This window comes from Hermetia illucens, chromosome 4 (genome assembly GCF_905115235.1).
Source record: "Hermetia illucens chromosome 4, iHerIll2.2.curated.20191125, whole genome shotgun sequence".
Taxonomy (NCBI): domain Eukaryota; kingdom Metazoa; phylum Arthropoda; class Insecta; order Diptera; family Stratiomyidae; genus Hermetia; species Hermetia illucens.
The window spans coordinates 75,707,012-75,726,197 of record NC_051852.1 but is presented as its reverse complement, the minus strand read 5'-3'; the positions used below and the strand labels follow the sequence as shown (position 1 = coordinate 75,726,197).

The 19,186-nt window shown below is 42.9% G+C and overlaps 1 protein-coding gene across 1 annotated transcript in view; it reads right to left on the bottom strand.

The window, feature by feature from the left end:
• LOC119655257 (nuclear pore complex protein DDB_G0274915) overlaps positions 1–8,109 on the bottom strand; it is a 300,753-nt gene extending 292,644 nt beyond the window's left edge. The window contains exon 1 of the mRNA XM_038061053.1: positions 7,095–8,109. The gene's annotated coding sequence lies outside the window, so the exon portion shown is untranslated. The remainder of the gene's footprint in view (positions 1–7,094) is intronic.
• Between the last annotated feature and the right edge of the window lie 11,077 nt (positions 8,110–19,186).

Sequence of the window (19,186 nt, the reverse complement as noted above, 5' to 3'; positions counted from 1 at the left end):
TAGTCATGGAGTTATCTTCATCGATTATCTTCACGCAGGAAATTGCTTTACAGGAGCATACTCCGTATCATTACTCGACAAGTTAAAGGCAGTAATTGAGGAAAAACGGCCAAATTTGAAGGAAAAAGTAAAATTCTGTTTCACCACGACAATGCGTCGTCTCATACCTTTGTGGTTGCCACGACGAAAATCCAAGAATTACGGTTCGAACTGCTTGATCACCAACCTTATTCACCAGATCAGGCTTCAACCGACTTCTTTTTGTTCCCTAATATAAAAATTGCGCTCGGAAGACAAGGATTTTCATCAAAAGAAGAGGCCATCACTTACGTAAAATTGAAAGACGCCGATTACTACTTGGACAGGTTAAAGAGTGTAGGTTTACAAGGAGACTATGTAGAAAAATAAATTTAAAAAAAAAATGTCTTGCATCATTGTTAGGTCAGAAACTTTTCAGACCACCCTCGTAGGTTGAAAAAATATGTCATAGTCCAGTGAAGTCATCCATACCTTACGGATAAGGCGGCATGGAGAACTTCACCGACAACAAGAAGTAATAGTATCGGCAACAGAATGCAACTTTAAGGACTCTGCATTGAACTTCAAATTCTTTTGAAATTTGAGCTCGATGAATGAAATGATTAGAAGCAGGAAACAACATCAGAAAATGTCTAGGACGTCAGGAATTTTCATAAAATGCAATTTCAGATTTGCTCCATTTTCTTTTGTCATGTCTTGTCACTTCTTTATCGACTCATCGAAGCGCAACTTAAAAGCAATTTTGCTCCAGAACGGTGGTTTCTATGTTTCCATTCTTGCTGGACATTCTGTGTTCTTGAAAGAGACCTATGAGAACTTGGAAGTGATTCCTTAAAAACTCAAATATTAAGATCAGAGTTGGCAAAAGTCCGATGATTTAAAGATGTACAAATATATCTATCTGAATTAGGCAAAGCTTCAGTAACATACACATATACATATAAAAACATACACATGCTTTATGCTTATGCAAAATTTTGTACTTCTAACATCATTTTAAGGGGGTTTTATTTGTGCAGATATCAAAATGGGATGTGTTTTGAGGCGTAGATTTCGTTTAGATACGCCACTGTGATTTCTTTCATATTTTTCGGTTGGATAAGTTCTGAGAACGGGATCTGTTACACTTTTTGAGAGTCATATTTTGAGCCCTCAATCCCCTACATTTCATTCGACATCAAATATCAACAATGTTTCGAAAAGTACTAATTGAGTCCATTCATTTGATACCCCACATGGCCACATTCGGTGAAAAAAAATTATATAACCCTTTCGCATGTACGGGGAGCCCCTCCCCTTAAACTTAACATAAAATGGCGCTACTTACTGTATGGAAAGGGATCAACAGAATACACGCTCCAACCAACTTTCATGATAATTGATCTAGTCGTTTCCGAATAAATCGGATGTGACAGACAGACAGAGGGATAGACAGACGTCGAGTTGATTCTAATAAGGTTTTATTTCACACAAAACCTTAAAAAGACGAAAAGCATGTTTTGAGCAATTTAAATTGTATTGAAAATTTGACAGATGGCGTTCGCTGTTTCGAGCAACTTGTTTGTTTGATCGTTATTGAGAATACCTAATGTATGTTCGTTATTTGGGATTTTTCACTATTTCAGGTTTGTTATTTACTCGTTAAAATTCTAGAGCGTCTTCCAATTCCTAAGTCCTGCTGTATATGCAACTAGACTTAAGAATGCTTAGGACGAAATAGAACCGTTTATTTGCGATATAAATTCGTCCCTTAATCTGATCAGACCCCGCATCGAAAGCCTGGGCAATATCGAGAAAGACGGCAGAACAATATTTTATGGTTGAAGCTTGTCTTAATGTCAAAACGATACGGTGAAGCTGAATTGATGGTCGGGGATGATACTTCGATAGAATCCTAAATATTAGCAGTTTTTCAAATACTTTTGATAAGGTAGGAAGCAGGCTTATCGGACGGTATGATGCTACTTGTGCCGTATTTTTTGCTGGTTTAGTGGCCGTTATCATAACAGAAGTTCTCCACATGTTGGAACAGCGGGCAATACGTGTCATCGCGTTGAAGATCTTAGTCAGATGCTCAATAGCACAGAGAGGGAGTTCTTTGACGATTTTGCCTGTAGTTTTGTCGTGGTGACATGCTTTTTTAGAAATGAGCGAGCTGCTGGTCGGTCCGCCAGTAAGTTGGGTGCCCAGATGAAATGAAATTGTATTCCTTTGTGCCGAACATTCCACAGCTCCATACCTTCTGCCTGGAGCCCCAGTGAGTATATTTCACTTTGCAATCTCCCGCAGCTATGAACCTATGTAGAGATTGATGATATAGTTATTTCATTGGAAACCTCTATTACTCGAATACAAGTTGCTTGCAGGCATTGGTACAATATTTTTCAAGAACATAATGCTTTAAAGGCGATTTTATAAGGATAGCAGCACCTCAGGATATTTCATATCTTAAAATGTGAATCCTTTCATGCCGAAATTGTATATATGCGTTAGGTGTGTTTCAGAGATGAACATGACATTCGAAGAACACACTGGGGAACAGATTTCTTGCCACTGGGGATTTTAATGCTAAGCACACCTACTGGAGGTCCAGACTGATCATTCCCAAGGGAAGACAGTTGTGGGACAAGCTAGCCCTCTTACTGTGGAGAAAAAGAAATTACTAAAAATGGAGGCGAGAGTTGATAACGAGTTAGCTATGGTACGAGCTGTTCTCAGACCGCTCCCCCGTCATTTTAACAAATGCGTACCTACTATAACAAGCTACCAAGCAACGAAATCAACGAACTGAATTTCCGTAAATATAAGCGCTCATATGCAAATCAACACGCCCTTGAAGACTAGAGGTGAAATAGACAAAGTTGAAATTCAACGAAATAATGACCGTGGCACACCTACAAAAAGTATTTCTCCCCCACTTGCCGGAGATGAACTCAAGGCTTCCATGTCTCCACCGAAGGAAAGCTTCTCATTTAGAGTCAAACAAGTTTTTCAAGTCTATAGGAAACAAGTGGACTTAAATTCTACGTCTCGCCTATTTCCCCAAGGCTTAGAATGTTTCAGAAATTACAATGATTTTTAAATGTCGGAGGAATCAAACGGGCCTGTGAGTCTACTACCCCTCAAAGGTGTTCGAAAAATTACTTTTACTTCCAAAAATACCACCACATCTATTGGAAAACTACGTAATTCCTTAATATCAGTTTGACTTTCGAGAGAAGCATGGTACAATCGAACAAGTTCACAGGAATCGTCTCTGGCGAGGAGTACACTGGAAAGTAGAAAGTATTGCTCAGCGGCCTTTTTGAATTTGGCGCAAGCCTTCGTCAAAGTCTGGCACAAAAGCTTGATTTAAACAAAGAAGATGCTTCCAGTACAGTTTCTGGGGTTTTTTTCTTTTGGAGCACAAATTCAGGGTGAAATACAAAAGCCTCGTGCCTCCCGAATACAACAGCCAAGCTGAAGTCCCTCAGGGCAGTGTCCTTGCACCGACACTCTACCGCTTTTATACCTCGGATCGACCAACTGTTCCTCCGATAACTTCAACATTTGCAGATGATGCTGCCATTTTAAGTATCCAAACTAATCCTCAGGTTGCATAAGAAAACTAGCAAATCCACCTAAAACGAATTGAAAAGTGATTTACAAAATGGAAAATTCGCGTAAGCGAAACCAAGTGCTGTCACGTTACTTTCACCCTGAACCGGCAAAACGGCGCTAAGGTTTCAATGAATGGTGTAACGATCCCTCCACAGAATAAGGTAAAATATCTCGGTTTGAGAAATCTTGGCCGCGTTCAAGAGAAGAATCTTGCGAAGAATTTTTGGTCCCCTACATGAGGATGGATGATTTCGTAGCCTACAAAACTACGAAATCTATGAACGAAGACGAGGCAGATCATGCCTGAGATGGAGCGATGGCGTAGATTAGGACGCCAGACAGCTTTTAGGGATATTAAATTGGTGGACCTCGACGCAAAACCGGAGTGTCTTGAGTTCCTTATTAAGACCAGATGCCGGTTGTTGCGTCTATGATGTATATGCATAGACGATTAATGTGGACAAAATATATTGAGACAAAGGCAATGCAAATGAAGCTAAGAACATAAAATATGTATTGACTTCTAAACAAAACAAAAACTACGCGGCAACTCGACTACTCTACAGAGCCGTCATAATGGCAATATGTCAGCGTGCACATCTAACATCGTGTTCCTACAAAGAAGTCCAGAATACTGCGGATGGTTACCAGTGCGCTTTGATATATGAAAAACGAAAACATCCAAAAAAATAAATTCTAGAATGTAAATAAAGATAAACTAAACGTAGTGTGTGGCTGGATAGCTGAGTGGACGTACGGAAGGTCGCTATTTAAATCTCGCTGGTGGCAATAGAATTTGTATCGTGATTTGACGTCGGATACCAGTCGACTCAGCCGTGAATGAGTATCTGAGTCAAATCTTATTTTTCTTCAGCCTTTTTCCCGTCGTGATCGGTTTGGCTCTATTGATTGCCTGATTTGAGTGCAATCTTGAGGCTTTTAAATCCCCATGCCCATAACGATCGCGCATATACTCATTTCGGATGTGATCAAAACGTGTGACGCCACTAGTCCAACGTAACATTTTCGTCTCCATTACCGCAAGACGCCGTTCATTGTCTTTTATAATTAGCCAACACTCAGAACCATAGAGAGTGACAGGACGGACGGCATTGCGGTAAATTTTAGATTTAAGATGTTCGTTGATACGTCGATCACAAAGAACACCAGTTGTGGAACGCCACTTCATCCAGGTTGCGTTATTGCGCGAAGCAATTTCATAAGGCAGTTCTCCGTTGGCTGATAGCGTTGACCCGAGGTATTTAAATTGCTCAGTTCTGGGTAGATCACTGCCGCTCACAGTGATTGTACTTGTTTCATGGGGATCGGTCGTCAAAAATTCAGTTTTGTTTAAATTCAATCTGAGACCGTGTTACATGAGGAGATCATTCCATTTTTGGACAAGTTGCTCGAGATCATTTTTGCTATCAGATGCTAGGAAAACATCATCTGCATAAAGCAGTGTGTAGGGCGCAGAACTTTGGATATCCGTGTGACGGTGACCATAACAAGAACAAAGAGGAGTGGTGAGAGGGCGCTTCCTACAGCCGTCATACTTCGAACTTTACTTTTCGGATCGTGGTAGAGCAATTGAACCCAGCGCACGAGTTCTTCCGGCACGAAGTGTTGTCGTAAAGCATACCAGATGAGTTCGTGTGGCACACGGTCAAACGCTTTCTCTAGATCCAGAAAGGCAATGTAAAGAGGGCGATGCTTCTCACGGTGTTTCTCCATAAGTGACCGCGCAGGGTGTATTGCGTCAGTAATTACGCAGTTTTTATCAAATCCGACTTGATTCACGGTTATTTCAACGATTTCGCGAATACGGTTGTCAAGAATGCTTTCAAAAATCTTCATGGTATGAGAGAGTAACCGCATCGGATGGTAATTTGAACATTCTGCTGGATTAACTTTCTTTTTCCATATCGGAACAGTAGTACTTTCTTGCCAGCCAGATGGTGTTCTTCCTTCCTGAATAACCCGATTCACTGAGCCACAGTGTTGGGTCCAAGCTCTTCGCTTTCCAGAGCTCAGATGCGATATCGTCAGTTTCTGAGTCAAATCATGGTAATAATCTCTGGCGAACGCAATGCTGACCGCATTGCCTCCTATAGGGTACTGTAATCCTGCAGTGTACCGTTACAGTTTTGAATAATGTGCTCTAACATACTTCAAGGCCCTGATCCAATGGGATTGTTGCGCCAACTATTATTATTATTGTGTATGTAAATTAATCTGTAATCTTACTTTGAGAATAATGTGTTCTATAGCACTAGCGAGAAATACGTCTGAATTTTAGTCCTAAGATTTATTTTGTTATTAGTTTCTATTTGAAAAGATTATTGAATCTAAATATGTCCTTAAAAAAATTTAAAACACTAATGCTCTTTCAAACGCGTGGACGACAATGTTTGGCGCGAAACCTTTGTGGAGGTTTGAGGTTTGTGGCAAATGCTAAACTTGTGGAGCCGGCATTAGAGGATTGTTAGACAATTTTAGGAAAATCGCAGTCTTTTTTACTAATGACCAACGCTCCGTACGAAAAGTTCCTGTGGAATCTTAAATAAAGCCATCCGCCTATTGGTGCTAAGTGAGACTGGTACTGATGTCACAAATTACATAATCCTTGCTGGAGGCTTGATAATGTCATCTAGCATTTCTGGCTCAATGCAAACAAATCCGTAATAAACATAAATAAATCGTGATTTTTTTCTTTTTGAATCAAGGAAATCGGTCAAAAAGAAAAAAAAAACTAACGAAAAATATACCATATCCTCCGAGTCCTGATAAATTAGGAAGGCCACAAAAAAACATTGGTATTGGAGAGGACCGCTTTCCTCTAACTAGAATAAAATTCGCTGAAAAACTAATCCGAAGAGATTCGATTGAATTAGCTTGGAAAACAACATTTTAACCGACATTCTGATTAGCATTTCCCAACAAACTGGTTGCTGGTCGCGGTTTTCATAACAGCCTAGTCCACCCTTAAATTCAAAGGTCGGATTAACGTACTTCGTGGGTATCCACCATTATGCTTAGCAAGCCTTTTCCAATGATGTGATGTATTGTGCACACTTAACGACACAACCCCCATTTCAATTCAAGCCACGAATCCTGTAGCTGCACGTTAGCCACCCTCCTTTGCTACGCGCTTTCCTTGCAGATGCAACCCTCTCGAGCTCGCTATGTTAATCCATTAATATCAACAGGGTCTGCTTTGAGGAAAACGAGTTCCATATTTGCCCAGATGAAACGCCTGGGAAAACAAAGCGACGTAGCAAGGAAGTAGAGTGAAGCTGCATCACACGGAGAGGCTCTTGAATGGAAGTGCAGTGTAAGCCCTGCCAACAAAGAAAACCACTTGCTGCTGCCACGGCTCATTTGCATCGCTGCACACACGCTCGTATTCACATGTTTGTCCCGGGCCCCCTTAGAAAATTGAAACTTGAACTCACCTCCTCGAAACAGCATGAAACCTGTTTCTCGGGCCGCGTACTTTCTGTGGCGAGGTCTCGGCGGTAATGCGATATTATCCGGAAATCGTCTTGCTAATTCCTGGCCGTTCGATGTCGTCCAATTTCAGGTCTACGTCCACATAGAGATGCACCCGGTCGCATATGCAACGGCGCAAAAAAGCACATAAAACACAAAAATGCAAACAGAAGGGAAGCAGGCGCGACTCGCGAGTTTCAGCAAATTTTCACAGCGCGAAAATGAGGAAACCGATAATCGACGCTCAACTGGTATCGACCGATCAGGGAAGAATGGGGACTTCGCAAAAGGCAAATTATGGGGAATGCACTTCACTGGGAAAGGGCTTTAACCGACACTAAAGGGCAGAGAATACACAGATTCATACGGTGGAACTAGGAAAATGCGAGCAAATGCACTCAGGAAGGCTTAAAATCTATCCAGCAGTCTTCGAGCCGCTGCGGAAGTCACCTGCGAACTGCACAATATCCTGGTTCGTTGGTAGAAACCATCTTCGCTTAACTGTTCGATAGCGTGCACCTTTCCCTCGTGGGACTCCTGACCTTCGCCAGCAAAAATCGCTTGAGGCAGTCCCGTTGCGTCCTTGCCACGGATTCTACAGGTTGCCCTGGGCACCAGTTTTCCTCCAAGGGTGGCGACACCCCACGACTATTTCTCCCACAGACGCAATTCCAGAGACGATGCAGCGCGACCTTGACGCATTTTCAAATGCGGCCTGTTCCCAAGCACAGTGGATGCTCCTTCTCAAGGCAGAGGACTCGCGGGCGGGTAGGCAAGTGGCGAAATGAAAAGTCGCGAAACAATCTCGGGTTCGATCCCGCAGGAAGCACCGGGAGCAGCTTACGCAAAAGATCCACAGCCAAGCAAGTAAACCGGACGCGAACACCGAACCGTGCACCCTCGACTGTGAAGGTCCGCAAGAATATGAGGAAGGCGCTGCAGAGTCGAGTGCTTGCTCGGAAGACAACAAACGCCTGCACTTCGCTCTGGTGGCTGCGCCAACCCACACACTCGCACATGTGCGACTCCAGTGCATACGCGAGTACTGAACACATTTGCAAGGAGTGTTGCGACTGACAGATTCAGATACTTTAGCTAAGCCAGATGTGTGCGCGGGTGACCGTAATCGTCGTGTTATCATGGAAATGGGGCAAAGCATTCACATTTTTCACTTTTACTCTCCCCTTTCCTAGATTCTTCCAGTATCAGCGGACAATAACTGAAACAAGTAAGCTTACGTCTTTAAAAAAGAAAACTCAGCACCACTAAACAAACATGTATTTCCCAGTATTGTTTCATCACAAACATTTGCTGTTTTTACGGCAACCCCTTCAGAATCGCATCGCTTTATTCCCGTTGAAGAGTGGCCCGAAGAGAATTATCGAAAATTCCTCTTGGCTGCTTGCCTCTCTTTGGGTAGCGAGTTCATCTCTGCAGACAAACTTTGCAGTTCCAGAGCATCTGTAGATTTGTGAATCTTTGACATGGAATGGCGACTGAAAAGATTGGGATGCGGGTGGTACATGACGTGTGAGTGTGGTTGTGTCTAATCAAAAAAGGAGAAAAGGGAATGAGAACCATTTTTAAGCGAAATAGTGTTGTCAATTTCAAGCAAACCCACTGGGCAATATAGCAATAATTAATTTCAGTAGTAATGGTAGTAGCATAAAATGTAATCTGCAACGAGGTTGAACCCAGTGCTGTCGCACTTCCGTCGTGTTGGAAGTTAGCCCATCGTAATTTATATGCATTTAGCATGTCACTTTACTCACTTTAGTGTTAAATTGATATTCAGTGCGCTGAGCTGCAGTAAATTCACATAAAAGAGACAAATTTGAGGTATACCATTTCTTAACATTCTTCCAAACAAAATTAATAGTTTAGTAAATGAAATTAACGTTTTAACAAATGAAATCAGCTCTTTAGTAGTAGTATTATTTATTGTTTTCTTCAAAAAAAATACGATAAAGAGAGTGAACGGAAATCATTTTGGAACATATTACATTTTGACCAGCATTTTGTTTAACAATTAACCAATTGGCTATCGGTGAAAATAGCTATGTTCTGTAGTTCTGTAGTTCCTTTGCGGATTAAAGGAGGCACATTTGTCTACGACGTATATTTCCGCCTGGAATATGCTAGTGTACCTGCCCATTGGCTGAAAGTACATTTTCCTTGGACCAATGATACCGGCACCCGCTCCCTCCGCTTTAAGTCGTATGTCGCAGCCATGCTCTTCCAGTTTACCTTGTTACTCCAACGTGTTTCAAACTTCTTATCGAAGTGAAACCTCGTTTTCATGTTATCTCTTGGTATCAGTAATTCGGGACACAGTCTAGAAAGAATATCAATCTTCCTTCGATTTAGGCAGCCCCCCGTCTCACTGATACTACCGGCCATCTTGAATATTGCCCTCTTTACCTGCATCTGAATGTGCAGATGGAGAGGGGTTAATCCCAGAAGGACCTCCAGGGATGCTGTTGGATATGTCCTCATTGCCCCACTGATACACACGCAAGCCAGTCTTTGGAGCTTATGTAATTCCCTGGCTTGTGTGCTGAGTTCGGTTCTTCCTGCCCAGATTACCGCTCCATAGGTAATCATTGGCTTTACTATTGCAGTATATATCCAAAGTAGTATCTTCGGGATGCAACCCCATTTTTCTTCTGCTATGGATATCTATAAGTCATCAGAGCCCTCGTGGTTTTCCGACAAGTGTTTCCGACATGTGTCTTCTAGAGTAATTTTTGGTCTAGCGTAATTCCCAAATATTTGACCTCTGTTTCTCGTTTCACCTCCATATCATGTAATCGTGCTATGATAGACTTCTGGGTCAACTGGGTCCAAGTCGTCGCGTCGATTTCTTGTTCCCTTGCCGTCCAGAGGATATTTAATGATCCGCTTCGACAGTCTCGCCTAAATTCTGGTTCATACTTGTGGCACTAGTTCGCTGCCAGCGAAGTTAGCGTCTCCTGTATGTGCCTTCTCGCCATATCGGTGAAAGATTTTGCAGCGCGTCCTTCGTCGGCTGGTCATTGCTGGTGATTGCTGCTGAAAGTTTTTAGTATTGGAGCCCTTGAAAACCGTGCCCTTCTCGCTTTCCTGCTCGACCTTACCGTGGGATCCGTTAAGTTTGGAGGCAAAAAGTTTTACTTTCTGCTGGTTTTCCAGGTGTTCGTTATTATTATTTATATTCCTCGACAATTGCCTGGTATTTATCGAAGACTTTTTCGTTCCGCTTGTTAAAGGTACCCTATTCTTCGCAATCCTGTTCATAATCTGGATGGTCTCTAATACTGGCTTTTAAACTGGACTCCAGGTGACTTCTTCTTCCTCGTTGCCTGCTGCCAGATGGTGGTATTCTTGTCGGTCCACATTGCAGGCCCGGCTGACGTCCCAGGTTTCCAAGCAGAGTACTGTAGTTGGTATTCGCTACGTTCAGGCTAGAAACTGCTTCGCCCCCGGGGGTCTGTGTGTAGGTTTCACTACAGAGATGCTACCACTGGCACCTTATGTGGGACTCTCGAGGGCTACCGTCTCCTAGAGTTTGACTCTCTTAGAAAACCGGATTGAGCTTCCAGATACTTCTGAGCGCAGTATATCTAATAGGCAGTACCCACACTCAATCGGCCAGACTTGCGAATGTATTGGAGAAGCTTACCCGTACACACCCTAGGCTCTTAACATTTGGCAGTATCTACATGTGGTTTAGTGCCTATGACTACAGATAAGCTTCCCCAATACATTCAGAAGTCCGGTTCATTAAGTGTGGGTACTACTTATTAGATGTACTGTGCTCATGATTTTAGTCTGTACAGACTCTTGAATGTACACTACCCAGATAGTGAAGGAAAGGGGACACTTGTCGTTTTCTGCAAACCTTTCAACACGAAACTTTTGCAACAGGATTTGAAATACTGCTAGAGCGGTAGTTACCAATGTGAAAATGAGAGTTGCTATGCTGTCTTTCGAGCACTGCAGTGCACCTGGTTTGGATGGATAGATCACCTAGCATATCTTTCTTTGGGCCTATCTCTCGGCAGAAGGTTAAGGTAGTCTTCATATCGAAGGAGAGATGACTATTGCAACCCAAGAACAGTTTGAAGAGACTGGTTGGGCTTTAAATTTGCAAGAAGACGTTAAACTCGCATCCACTAAATGAAAAGCAACATGATTACCAACGTGGAAGTCATGTCAGCCTGCTCTTCATTTTTTAGTTTCAAAGATAGAGGACGCAAGCGAGCATGGTGATGACACTTTACTCAAGTGCAGAGATTGTTATGTGATCGGGTGTTGATCGTTATCTGACAACAGACGTGAGCTTCAGAAAATCCTGTGAACAAATCACAGAAACGTCTGGGCTATATATTTTTTTAACGTCTATTGTGTCGTTCTAAATAAAAAGTAACAATAAGTTTTTAAATCTTAGAGCTAAATTTCGTATATATTCCTCGCCAGTGGTTTTCAAGGGAGTGTTGATTTGTAGATGAGCCCTTATATACTTACCGAGATTCAACCAGTTCGTTGATTTGGTTGTTAATTTCCGACTTGCATCGCTTGTTGTAGGAAGTACGCTCGCAAGTGTAATGACGGGCTAGTGGCCTGAAAACAGCTCATAGCGTGGTTAGCTCGTTATCAACTCTCGGCGCCCAATATTTGGGCTGTTCAGATGAGACGATGTCAAGTATACTGTCTTCCCTTGGGAATGATCAGTTTGGAACTCCAGTAAGTGTGCTTAGCATTAAAATCCCCAGTGGCAAGAAATCTGTCCCCCAGTGTGTTAAAAAAATCTTCCGAATATCTGAGAAGTCAGTTTAAACTTTGGAGGACAATAGGTGGTGGTGATAGTTACCTTGCTGGTCTAATCCAGAAATCGGATTGGAGTTGCTTGGAGGTCGTCTTTGCAGTAATTTCCAAGAAGATAATGCTTAATGTGGGACTTGATAAGTATTCCGGTGCGCCGTGGGTTTTCCTTCCGAATGCATTCCTATCGCCAATAAAGCACTGAGGCAAGTCTAGTGGTCTTTGTTCAGGCCCGTTGAATTTATTTTTTCGGTTGCGTTTTTTGCCTGATTTCAGCATAGACTGGGCAAACTCTGTAGTTCTGCAGTCGTGTGTGATCTACCAGAATTGCTACAGTCTTTAGCATTAGTATCTTCCTTATTTTTCTTACAATTAGCTGTTGCGTGCACATCTCCACAAATGACATAAACACTAGGCTATATGAGACTAAAGCCGGGGAATAGAGCTACATTCTCTGTCTGTTTGAAATAGGAAGTGGGTCATTTAACGAAAAGACAGAGTAGATCTGCTTCTCCAAACACATTTCTCGGGGTCCTATCCCACGACGGAAGACAGTAACATTTTTCCTGACTCCACAATAGCAGACAGCTAGAAGGAAAAAACACACCATGGATGCTCGGATTGCTAGAACAAAACTGGCAGTGATAACCTTCGTACCACTGAAATCACCCCGGGTAGATAACATTTTTTTAGCCTTTGTATATAACCAAGGGCATGGAAGCGGCCAAAAGTGGTTTTTATTCTGAAAGGATTCCTTCACCCTAAATCAGTCTATTTCCTGACATCATTTGAACTGAAAATAGGTCTTATTCAATTACATTAGAACTAACTTTCTGACGCATTGCCCCTTACATCCACGCCAACATGTTCATCGGGCAGGACGGTCAACTGAGACTGCCCTGTATCAGCTAACAGATGTATCACGTGATGTAACAAAAACCAAAGAAATAGCCCTGTGTGCATTTTTGGACGTCGAAGGAGCTTTCAACAACACATCGCATGAAGATAAGCAGAAATAATGTGGGGTACTATTACTGCTAATGTGTATTATGGTAGATCCTAGGAGAGCTAATAAATACTGGAGCTCAGGTCCAGGGTTGCGAGATGGAAATATGAAGAAATCGGGATAGTACATGGTGCAGGGAGGCTGGGCTACGCATCAGTTTAATCAATATCGCCATAGTACCATTCACTGGGAAGTGGTAATCTAATACAGCATTGGTTTTTCAGGAATAAACATCGCTTAATTTTTACATACAGTTGTAGGCAAGGAAGATTGACATTCTTTTTAGGCAGCATTCCTATTTACTGACACCAAGGGATAGCATGATAATGGAGCGTAATTTCGACAAGAAATTTAAAACATGACAGAGCAACAGAGTAAACTGAAGAGTGTGGTATGGTGTACTGACGGGTACCTTCTAAGGGTTAGCGGTCCGAACATTGCTATTTTGATCGATAGCAAGGCGGCTATCGAAGCGCTTAGGTCCAATCAGTTGAACTCTAGGTTCCAGGCCATATTGGGTTAAAACGCAACCAGGCAGCAGGTGTACTGGCCAGAAAAGGGACAGGAAAGCCATTATAGCACCAGAACTCTTTTGTAGAATCGGGAAGGGGTTCATGGCCATGATGATAAGGGATGAGGAGAAACAATACTGGGCGAACTTATCAAGAATAGAACGGTCCAGGGTACTCATGGGGGTTCGTATCCCAAGTGTTCGAAGGATTGTTTGAATTTGACCAAGATGAGCATTAGATTCATAGTAGGGATACACATTGGTCATTGCAAACAATCACCTGGTGAAACTAAGGATATCTGCAGGCACAATTTTCATCATTCTGTGGGAAAGGTGATGAAGCCTTCATACATGTTACGGTGAATGCCCGGCTCTTGTGCAAAGTAGGTTGAGATACTTGAAAGATTACCTAATACCACATGCTAGGCTGAAACAACCAGAAGTAGGAAATTACTAAGTAGTTAATATAGTATAACAATTCAACGGCATAGTGTCTGGATGGCTTAGTGGTTAGAGTGCTAGGTTTCCATAGCGGAAGGTGGTTTAAATCTCAGTGGTAGCGGAGGGATTTGTGTCGTGACTGGATGCCGGACACCTGTCAACTCAGGCGTGAACGAGTACCTGAGTGAAATCAGGGTAATATGTTTTGTCCGTGGCTTTTGAGCAGCCGCATCATTTCATTCTCTTTGTCATGTGACGAGCGGATGAGAGATTTATTTCCTTATATGTGGCATATTTCTTTTTCTGCAACTTCAACTCAATACTCTCAATACTTCAATTTCCCATTTTCCATCCCAACATCCATTTGTTTTAAATATTTAGTTTAACATAATAATTTTAATTTTCAATCCCATTTACAAAACTCTTGCATCTTGTACCTTCCCACAAAAAACTAAAATTCATTTAAATATTTCAAAGTTTACGAAATGTTAGAAAATTTCCACATTTCCAGTATTTCGAAAACGATCATTAACTTTTTGTTGTTCTTTGTATATTCAGAAAAGCATTACTAACGCTTGTTTGGCTAAAACGAAATATTGTGCATATGAATAGTCGGTTTTAGCGGCGCCGTTGGTTGGATGCCGTCTCGTGGAAGGTCAGCTGAGCCAGTGCTGATCAGTTCAGTTGAGGAACTTCCATAGTTAGCGCGTATTGCTTTGACTTCATCTGGTTTGTTTGTGAGTAGTTTTGTGGTAAGCAAGTACCGAGTAATACGTCAATTTGTTGAATATTTGGTAGAGTGAAATACTATTTTCGACGGCGTCTTGTCAATTAACACTACGTCAGGATTGTTGTGTGGTATATGGCGATCAGTTAGAACTTGCTGGTCCCAAGGTACGCTATACTGCCTGCGACACATACCGGCAAGCCGGATATTTTCCCGTGATCAATCTATGCTTGTGCCCAAAGTTTTAATAGATCACCTTACATACATCAACGGCTCTACGGCAAAATCTGAATGATGCATTCAGAATTTGGACATAGTTCCAGATTGGTTTTCATCCTCGGCAATATTCCGAGGGAAGGGACAGCGAATATGTTTAGTGCGTTTATTTTATTCTTCCCCGGGAGACGCGATTTAGGCTTTACACGTTGCAGGAATTCAGACAGTAGAGCATTCTTTAGATTATCAACTCGAGCATGAGCTTGCTTGCAGGGTTCCTAGGTATTTGTAGAAGTTTGTTTGGGTCATAGCTTGGATATGGGTGGCTGTGTCCGGCATGCAGCACGTGTGGACTTTTGCAGATGGCTTAGATTCAACACTTGTCTAGACCAAACTCCATCCGAAAATCACCGCTGAACATGCCTACTATTCGCAGCAAACTTCTAAGATGGTTATTAGTAGCAGCATACAACTTGATGTCACCTAAGCATATCAAAGGATAGTATAGAACCCAGGACGAAAGAGGGATTGGTACCCACGATGGAGCATAAAACCTTGCAAATCCAACAGTTCTACTACCAAACCCTATCTCCACCTCCACGTGGCGATCGCCGGGAATTTACTCTTAACGAAAAGCTGCAGATGGAGAAGGATGAAGGTTCGTAAAAACGGTACAAATTGTACCAACTGCATCTCCACGGGGTTGGGCAGGGCTGCCAACCCTGCACGGAAAACAATTTATTACGAAGCCACAAAAGGAGCCTCGGACTGGATGGATTATACAACGAGGAACCCAGCAACCAAAACGGAATAACGATTCGCGTTACAAGGGTTGCGAATGGGCCGGAACAGTTTCCTGGAAAAGAGCCCTTACACCATATATTATACCGGTAAACCATATGCTGGAAGGGTTTCTTAGTCAGCCAAAAAATGAAATCTGTTATCGGCTTTCAAAATATAAGTGAAAGGCTATGCACTCTGCGCTTACGAGGCAAATTTCGAAATATAACTCCCATTAACGTTCACATCCCTACAGAGTCGGAGAAGGATACCTTCTACGATGCGATAGAATCGATTTTAACAGCAAATTAGGGACAGAGCCCGTATTCAGGCGTACGTTAACTCCCGTATTTTACATAAGGATAAAAATGATAACGGGCTGCGATTTATTCAATTAGCAGTGTTGCACGCAATGGTTGTTGAAATTACCTGATTTGCGCGGAAAGCACTCCACAACCAGAGGTGTCGCCAGCAGACGGGATTACTTTCAACCGCCACTTTTCAATATCTCGTTGGCATGGTGCTCCGTGTTCGAGTAACAACACCGTTTTGAATCCCCTTTGACAATGTGGTGAGAGTTAACTCTGAAGCCATCCACATACCTTTAAAGGGGAAACGGATGCCGCAATAATCGCAGTCAACAGAGGCCCTGGAGATGAATCATGATACGGTCACAAACATACTTGGCCTCAGTAGCAAAAAAAAGTCGAAGCGGCTGGTTCGACGATGAACGTAAATTAACAACGAAACGGAAAAACTCCGAATACCGACTAATGTTGCATTCTTAAAGAACGTGGGAATGCGCGGAGACTTATCACGAACTCCGTCAAGCGGAGAAGCTACTTCACAGACAGAAAAAGGAAGTCCGGGAGAACCAACAGATCTGTGAACTCAACAATTAAACACGGAGCAACAAGACCAGGCGCGCAAGTTTTACCAACAAGTCAGCAGGATGAAGGCTTACACATCTCGATGTTCATCCTGCCGATACAAATAAGAAAATCTGATTTCCGACAGAATGGACATTAGAGCGATGGGTTGAGTATTTTGATGAACTGCTAAACAACCAACATATCGGCGAGTTGGAGGTCCCGTCAACTGAAGACGACGGACAAATGCTACCACCACCAAGTATAGAAGAAACAGTTCGTGCAATCCACCGGCTTGAAAACTAGAAGTCGCCAGGAGGCGATAGGATTGGTTAAATGTGGAGGCGGCCAATTACACCAAGTGGTTCATCAACTTGTGCTCAAGGTGTGGCACAGCGAATCAATGCCTGACGACTAGCAATGAGGCATTATCTGTCCCATACATAAAAAGGGAGATATCACGTAATGCGAAAATGATAGAGATGTCACGCTGAGTACCATCGATAGCATAATCTCCCCTATCTTGTTAGGTCGGATAGCTCCATATTCCCAGAACATCATCGGCGCATAGCAAAGAGGCTTCACTCCAGGCAAATCAGCAACAGATCCGAATTTCTCTCTGCGGCAAGCGATGGAATATGGCAATAAGTTGCACCATCTTTTCATCGACGTCAAGACCGCCAATGATAGCGTATCCAATTCGGTATGCCGCTGAAATCGGTAAAACCAACTAGGCTGATCATGACCAATGTGCGAGGTTAGATAAAAGCAGTAAAATCACTCTTTGGAGCTTTCGACATCAACAACGGTCTAATAAAAGTTATCCGTGATGTTGAGGTAAATGCGAGAGGCACCATCCTCTTTAAGTCCACCCAATTAATAGTCTGTGCTGACGATATCAACATCATGGGAAGAACGACTCAAGACGTACAAAATGCCTTCATGCGGCATGAGATCTTGGGCTGCACATTAATGAAGGCAGGACGAAATACAAATCCAGATAAAAGCAGCAGGATCACTCTCAAGACAATTCGACATCAACAACGGTCTACGACAAGGGGATGCCCTATCATGCGTCCTCTTTAACCTGGCCCTCGAGAAACTGATCCGTGATGCTGAGGTAAACGCGAGGGGTACGATCCTCTTTGGGTCCACCCAACTACTGGCCTATGCTGACGATATCGACATCATGGAAAGCACCACCCGAGACGTACAAACTGTCTTCATCTAGATCGATCAGGCGCCCATTGGGGCCAGATCTTAGGCTGCACATCAATGAAAGCAACACAAAATACATATATGGTGGCAATGTCAGCACCAAAAACCAACCAACCAGCAACATCGAATCGGACTGGTCAAACGGGAAGAATAAAAATAGGAGACTACAACTTTGAGACCGTTGATAATTTCTCGAAAATCACAACCGATAACAGCCACGACGATGAAATCCGAGCACAGTTGTTGGCAGCCAACAGAGCGTATCTCAGCTTACAAAAACTGTTTCGCTCGAAACGTCTCACCATAGGGTCAAAGCTCTTACTGTACAAGACAATGATCTTGCCAGTCCTTATGTAATCCTTGGATGTTTGGGCTCTTGGCAAGAAAAATTGCGAACCCTTGGCTGCGTTCGAAAGAAAAATCCTCCCAAGAATTTTTGCCTCCTACATGAAGATAGATGATTGCGTAGGCTATATAACGACAAAATTTATGAGCGATACCATGACCGTCTGTTTGTGGATAGAATCTGGCTCAAGAGGTTGCGGTGGATGGATCACCTAAACCGTATGGATGAAGATGATTTAGCCCGGAAAGTATATAAGGGCAGTAGCTGTAGAAGAAAAAGAAGGCAAGACAGACCCTGCGTCAGATGGAGCGATGGCGAGCTTTTAGAGATGCCGAACTGGTTGACTTTGGCGCAAAACCGGGATGTCTGGAGTTCTTTATTAAGGCAGGCCTAGACCGGATACCGGTTTTTGCGCCGTTAATAATGATAATGACACCTCGCAATTAGCACGTAGACCATACTTTATTGCAAAACCATGCCATCTAGCACCACTTAGTAGCCATGAGAGGGTGTTCAGCGCTATCTGGAAGATTCTTCACCGTATGTAGATTGGCTCCACCTTTCGATTAATGCCCTGATGAGGTGGTATGCCACCATTCCATAATTGTCGCCGGAAACTTGATTAGTTTCGGGCCAAGGCGTCAAAGACGCTGCGGGACGTTGTCAATATTTCTATTAATAACGTTATGGGATTGTAGAGAGTTAGCACGCAAATAATCGGTCTTGCACTTGCTAGATCCCGCACTGTGTCCGTTTTAGAGATAAAGTAGATAATCTCCGCAGTGAGGAAAACCTGCACCCGATATAAACCAAGACCTCTCCAATTCTTCGATTTATATATGGCTCGTTGAACTTCCTACTTGATAACATCTGCATGCTGTCTGGCATGCTGGCGCGGCGATTGCCTTGCCTGCTGAGCGAGTATCGTTAAAAGTCCTCCCCAATATTCCGAAAACTGCACTGTCTGCACCTTCTGTTGGGATACGTTGAATGGTCTGAAAAAGTTCCCCTGGTTTCTTAAATACGTTCCATTCTGAGGATATCTAGAGTGACTTGCCCCAACCGTCGCAGCCGACTGATTTCAATCAACCTAGCGATGTCTTACTTCAGCTGCGCTGAAGTTCCAAATCAATAACGC